The sequence below is a fragment of the Dermacentor albipictus genome, chromosome 9 (assembly GCF_038994185.2).
Source record: "Dermacentor albipictus isolate Rhodes 1998 colony chromosome 9, USDA_Dalb.pri_finalv2, whole genome shotgun sequence".
Lineage (NCBI taxonomy): Eukaryota > Metazoa > Arthropoda > Arachnida > Ixodida > Ixodidae > Dermacentor > Dermacentor albipictus.
The window spans coordinates 62,275,760-62,281,965 of NC_091829.1; the positions used below are offsets into that span (position 1 = coordinate 62,275,760).

Sequence of the window (6,206 nt, forward strand, 5' to 3'; positions counted from 1 at the left end):
TTCAACCGGTCGGCACTATGAAGTTCACACTTTTTGTGGTAAGCTGGTCCATCGTGCACTTTGTTGTTTCTAGGAGTGTTGGGACGTGATCGCTCCCATATGAAGTACTAATTCTCCATCCCTGGTATGGAAGAAGTGATGCTGACCCTATGGCTAAGTCTATACACGAATACGTGCTGTGTGCAGGACTGTGAAATGTTAGCTCTGTCTTGGTAAATAGACAGGCTCCAGATGAAAGAAGCAACTCTTCAATTGCCGGTCCTCTCACATCAGATCTTGACTAACCGCAGAATGTGCTGTGAGCATTGAAGTCTCCGATTACTATATAGGGTTTGGGAAGCTGGTCAATCAGCTTTTCAAATTCTGCTTTGTGAAAACGTTCATCAGGCGATATATATATATGGAGCAAATAGTTATAAGTTGGTAGAACAATATAGCCTGAACAGCCACTGCTTCAATTGAGCTCTGGCGTTATACATGCTGGCATGCTTCTGACATTTGGGCTTTGATTGCCACACCACCTGAAGAAGAATTGCCATTATTTCTATCTTTGTGGAAAATTATGCACTGTCTTTAAAAGTTCTTGTGTGTAGACTTTAAATTTGTTTCTTGAACAAAGAACAATCATGGCTGATATTACTCTACTAGACATTTGACATCATCTAGATTCCTAAATAGGCACCTGGCATTCCAATTAATTATTCGTGTAGTCATGTCGGGGAAGATTTTTGTTGTGTGTGTTCAAGAGCACGTGTTAAAGATGGATAGTACGCATACTAAGACGGTAACCGTTTAAGTTAGCGTTCCCTTTCTTTGAGCAGTTAAAGGTATTTTATATCTTCTAGCGCGCTGGTGAAAGCGCTGATCTTTCGCCATCGATGACGCCAGGGATTTTTGATCGAGCTCCACAACCTGCTCGGAGGCACTGGAGGATCGTGAACTAGGCACTGAGGCTTTCGTCCCAGGCCGTGGAGTTTGGTTAAGCTTTGGAACCTGCGGAATTAAAGGCTGCAGGCCCACCTTCGATGGTGATGGAGCAGCACTTGCTGCTGCCACCAAGGAGGGCAGGCGGAGTCATTACCGGACCACTATCAGGGACCGCGGTAGACTCCCGAGGCGTTCGTGACGCTCCCCCCATCGCGCCACCTCGGAATAGCTCGTTTGATCTAAGTATGAAAGACATTTCCTTGCTTCGTGAAATGTTATATTTTCTTTGACTCATAGCGGAATGATTTCTTTTTTTTCTTCTATTTAGGGCATGTCCTGGAGTAGCCTGGATGGCTTCCATCACAGTTCTCGCAATGTAGAGATAAGTCGCGAGTGCCTGACGGATGATCGTTCGAGCTTCATTTAGTGCAAGTCTGCCTTCCTTGGCATGTCTGAGATCCGTGCCCATACCTATGGCACTTAAAGCACAGTGGAGGATTTGGGATGTACGGCCTAACACGTACTTTGATATAGCCTGCATCCAATGTAATAGGCAAGTACCAAAGGTTAGTACACTGTCCTTTGTTGGAAGTTGTTCATTCTTCCTGTGCATTAGGATTCTTTCTACCTTGATCACATTTTGCTCCTGGAAACCTCCAAGCAGTTCTTCGTTACTACGGTCCAAGAAGTCGTCCTCAGAGATTACTCCACGGCTCGTCTTCATGGTTCGCTGTGCCGACATAGTGACGGCTACATCACCAATGCATTCCAAATTATTAATTTTATAATGTTACATTTCATCCTTCAATTCAAGGAAGATGTCTCCATTGGACATCTTTGTGGCTTTGTAGCCAGGTCCTATAGTGTTTGCGAGGCATTTCGCCTCCAAGAAGGGGGATAATTTACACACGCACTTGTTGTCTGCACTGTGGATTGCTTGTTACTAAGGGAACTGTTCTTTATTGTTCTTCAAAAGGAATTGAAACGTTGCATCGTTGCGCGCTCTTTTTAGAGCGCAATCAAAGGAAAGTGGTTGAGTTCGGCAGCAGGAAAGTGGTTGTGTTCAGCAACAGTGCCACCCGCCCATCACCGAGCCCAACATGGGGCCGGAGCAAGTCTTACGAGTCAGACAAGCCCTCGCCAGCTGTACGATGCTACTATAACCCAATATGGAGTACCCAAGATTGGCCACCCACACAAGGTTAACCCTCTCTGCCAGGAAAGTCGGAAGTAAATAGAAGAGAGGAGAAGACAGGAAAGATTACAAGGAAGAGAGAAAGATGCAGAATGGAGAGGGAGACAGGAAACCAAAACTACCGATTTCCCCCGGGTGGGTAAGTCCGGGGGTGCCATCTATGTGAAGCCGAGGCTGAAGAGATATGTTTCCTCCGCCCAGGGGCCGTAAAGGTCCAAACACCCGACATCGGCTCAAGCCCCAGGATCCCCTTTTTCCAGACCCGGCAAAGCCACTCATGGTTAGACGCAGGAGGGTCCAACCCCCATGTGCTCGAGTACGTGGTGTCGCAACACACCAAACGCCTGCTGGCGTATACGCCCCTGCGGGGTAGAGTTTACAAAGTTAACTACGCGAAAAAATATATATCAAAGTTGAACTAGTTACATATCGTAGAGCATCCCAAGCGGGCAACTTCCTTTATATTCTTTTTACAACTTTCCTGAAATCGATATAATGTGTCCGAATACTGGCGAATGATCTACCCATAACACAGACAATTTCATAGCGGTGTGTAATACGTGAATTTTGAGCGCTTTCAATGTGCTAGTTGATGTAGTTGATTGAACCGTGGCGGTGTTATCGTTACTGAGTTTTAAAGATGTAATTTTTTTATTTGAGTTTCTCAACGTTTTCTCAAGTATTTGACGAATCTAAAATGACACTGCTTCAGTTATGATATCACATTCCTTTAAATGCCACCAGCTTCCATACACGTATGGTATGTTGCCAAGCACATTCATGCCTCTTTTCCAATGTACTAAAGTCGTAGATCCTGAGCGAAAGGTTCTTCCTTACGTCGACACAATATTGTCTGAACAGCAGCTGTTATTTGTCATTTAAGTTATCGCAACATTTATCCCTCGCGCAACTGCGTCAGTTCCAGCGTAATTCTTGCAGGAATTTTACAGGAAAACAAAAACCCTGTTTCATTTCGTGAGCCTCGGCTGCGATGAGCATCTTTCCTTCACAATCTTTACATATTCCGTAACAGGGAGTGAGTAAGCAGGCTACAAACCAGCAAGTTTACCGCCAAGTGCGGCGTGTTAACAGCATGGAATATCGGGCGACCTTGTATAGCTTCGTGGTTGTGGCATGGGGCGTACAGAGAGCCATGTGATCTCTGGTCGCGCTGTTGAACCGCGAAGTTTGTCAAAGCCTGCCGCGCCCGCCGAACGCTCAAAAGTGCCAACGCAGTGCCTGTTTCAGCCATCAGAGCGAGCCCCCCCTCCCCCCAAGGAGAAATTACCGAGTATGGGCATGATTGTTACACTGGTATCCATCCCTGTCGTCTCTGAATTCCATGTAATGGAACGTTTCTAAATGTGAACTTACGTGGCTCCGTCTTCAAAACTGGCTGATGCTTCCTCCATGCCAGCGCGGCTTCTGCTGGGCTTTACGTTATCGATGTTCCTGGTGGGCCCCAGGGGCAGGCAACTTGTGGTGCCATTGTCAGTATCTGTGTCGGCATCTGTATGGCATAAAAGTATATTAAAGGTGTTCATTTGCCGTAGTGCAGGCGCCATTCATGGGAAATGAATATTTCGTGCTTAAGGCGCTTGGCAAGAAGCTTTTAGTGGTAGGACAACTTTACTGCTGTGCTTGCATACGCTGTGGTTTTTCTTTCTGCAAATATGTCTTGAAGGCATGCCAGAGCTTCGTGGCGATGGGGAAGCGAAACCCGATCAAGATTGTGCAGTGTTGAATTCTTCTGAAGCTTATCACATTTTATCTCAAACAATGGGCAAAATACGACAGTGCTCAAATTGAAAAAAGACGTCGTTCTCTTGGGCGTAATACCCTTGCCGTATTATATTCTGTTATATCAAGTAATAAGCACATTAGATGCCTCAAGAAGTTCTTGCTTATTGTTAAACTATTAAGAGCAGCAGCGTAGCCCGACGAAGGGAACTACATACTGAGAGGACGCATTTCTACCGAGGTATTTTAGCTTTTCAACGTATGCCCTTAGTTGATTGTCCTTTTATTAAAGATATGTGCGCCATCCAAGACTTACTCGCCTTTCAGATACTGATTTTCCGATACCCATTTATTTACTCCTGTCGCTGAATTTCTTATGCAACGGCTGTAAGCAATGCATGTTTAGAATCTATTTAGGAGCACGAAAACGGCTATCCTCGCCAGTGTTCCCGCGTATGCTATCAATACACTATAGGGCAACTTTCAGAAAGATTTGCTCAATGCGCATATGCAAGAGTCGTGTTGCAGACAGTACATTAGACTAGAAAGAAATGTGGAAGTACAATTTCACGTGGAAATGCCCCTCAAAGGTGCAACTGAAAGCGTAAAGTACGTTAAAAGTGTTGACTCTCTGAATAGCGCTGCAAGGATTGTACGCAGGGGCACGTTTTCCTTATGTGCGCAGAAATTGCGTGACATTAAAGGAAAAGGAAAATGCGAGACGTCCTGAAAGGCAGTGGTTACGGTAGAAACCTCCCCAGGATGACCACCGACGCCAGTACAAATAGCATAAGAACTGTAGGGACACGCCGCATTGTCAATTACACCTTTATTTAAAATAAGAAGGCCGGGGAGAAGTAGGCTAAGAACGTGGACTGCACTGCTACACCCACATGCCTTGGTGTTTATGCCTTGGTATGCCACAGCAAACATTATACGCAGATTCCCAACCACCGAAACTTCGAATGAAATACACGGCGATATTATAGACGTAATTTAAGGAACGCATCTTTTATTGTGTGGCATTCTCAACTTAGTCCTGCCGCTAAAGTCGCGACGTTCGCCGGGCCTGCGAAAGAGGTTGCGTAGATACGGGCAGAACGAATAATGCTTGACGCATCCAAGGAAGGCTAATCACCTTACAAAAAATTGAATTCAGCAGAAAGCCGGTGTTTCAGCATGACGTAAGTTTTCTAGTTAACAAAGCGTTTCAATTTTGAAGTAATGGCACCCTCATTGGAAATCGTTGGCTACTGTGATTGTTGCTAAATCAATACGAATAATGTTTAAGTTTCAGAAGCGCCTAGTTGGCACATTTGGTAAAAATTTATGGCAACAGAGCACAAACTCACCAATAATTTTTTTTGTCCTTGCGGTATATTTGCAATAATTTTTTGAGGTTGTTTATGCTGCGCCGGTAGGTTGGCTTTCTTGGCATAAAGAATGAAGAGCTCGAATATAGGCTGTTTTCGGGTGCCCCGAATTCTGTGGTGTAACTTCTGCATTCGGCAGCAGCGGGATATGTCTTCTGCTCGTAACATGCTATTGGTGAACATTTCTGAAACTCTGCCTGAAACGGTAGAGCACCGTAACGTCACACAGCATAGACATCTGAAATGCCGGACTAATTGCACATCACACTCGGCATTCGCCTCAAAGCACTTGCTTTGTCATCCAGCTTGATTGGTATAAGGGAGACATTAACGAGTTGCCAGCAGGTCAAACGCACTGAGATTCTGTTTGGTAAATGAAATTGTGGACCAATGGTCAAGTGATGATTCAATTTACGAGTGAATTAATCACTCTATGGAATGAACATTCTCGGCTTCTGCCCTTATCTAGGAGCGTGCTTTACCAGCCCACCTATTAAAGAACAAATTCTTTCAAAAACTTCTACTGCATAGGCGACGCATGAATTTGCGTATATAAGATAAAACACAAATTTCTTAGTAAGGACATTTATCAGCTGGCTGATGCGGAAACCACCTTGGTGGCGCTGGTAAAGTGCATCTTTTTTCACTATAAGTGTACCGCATCCACGGTAACCGTAGGAGCCATCTGCCATATTTGTGGTAAAGGCGAGTGACAATCGCCTACATACCGTCGACGTTGCAAGTCTCGTCGGTCATCGGCATGTGCTGCAAGGTGTCATCAGAAATCCTACAAATAATGAAGTAGTGGACAGACAGTTACAAGCTGTGACAAATAAAGGTGAAATTATCTTTTATACAACCAAGGTTCAGAAAAAGCAAAGTCCTGTTTTGTAAATGCACTACTCGCAACGGTTCGTTCTCAATAAATACCTACTATGCTGGCTGGCCTAATATGAACGGCACACTCGGGG

General features: G+C 44.9%; 1 protein-coding gene across 1 annotated transcript in view; it reads right to left on the reverse strand.

The window, feature by feature from the left end:
• The window catches only part of LOC139050023 (uncharacterized), a 65,239-nt gene extending 61,606 nt beyond the window's left edge, over positions 1–3,633 (reverse strand). Inside the window, exon 1 of the mRNA XM_070526119.1 lies at positions 3,497–3,633. The gene's annotated coding sequence lies outside the window, so the exon portion shown is untranslated. The remainder of the gene's footprint in view (positions 1–3,496) is intronic.
• Positions 3,634–6,206: the final 2,573 nt, after the last annotated feature.